Here is a 622-nt window from a genome sequence, read left to right as displayed (position 1 = left end):
GATTACTTTGGCTATTCTGAGTCACTTACATTTCCACATGAATTTCAGGATCAGTTTATCTATTTCTGTAAAGCAGCTAGCTGGGGGCGGTGCCCATAGCTCATTGTGTAGGGCACCGGCCACATACACAAAGGCTGGTGGGTTCGAACCTGGCCAGGGCCAGCTAAAACAACAATGGCAACAACAACAACAACAACAACAACAAATAGCTGGGCATTGTAGCAGGCACCTGTAGTCCCAGCTACTTGGGAGGCTGAAGCAAGAGAATAGCTTAAGCCCAAGAGTTTGAGGTTGCTGTGAGTTGTGAAGCCATGGCACTCTACCGAGGGTGACAGCTTCAGACTCTGTCTCAAAAAGAAAAAAAAAAGAAGCAGCTAGCTTCTTTTGGTGAATTTCTTTCTAAGTCAGCTGCTATACTATATCTTTTTTTTTTCCACACTGATTGCATTTGTTAGGTAAAATCCCTCTTACAATCCTGTCTTGCCCCCCAAAAGGTGTGGCACACACCAAGACCTCAGCCCCCTCCCTCCATACTATATCTTTTTGTTGTACCTTCACAATGATTTCCTCAACTTTATTACTTATTTATTTATTTATTGGCTCGGTGCCTGTGGCTCAAGTG

Source organism: Otolemur garnettii, unplaced genomic scaffold (assembly GCF_000181295.1).
Source record: "Otolemur garnettii isolate 467f Iridium unplaced genomic scaffold, OtoGar3 scaffold00025, whole genome shotgun sequence".
Lineage (NCBI taxonomy): Eukaryota > Metazoa > Chordata > Mammalia > Primates > Galagidae > Otolemur > Otolemur garnettii.
This window is presented reverse-complemented; position numbering follows the sequence as displayed.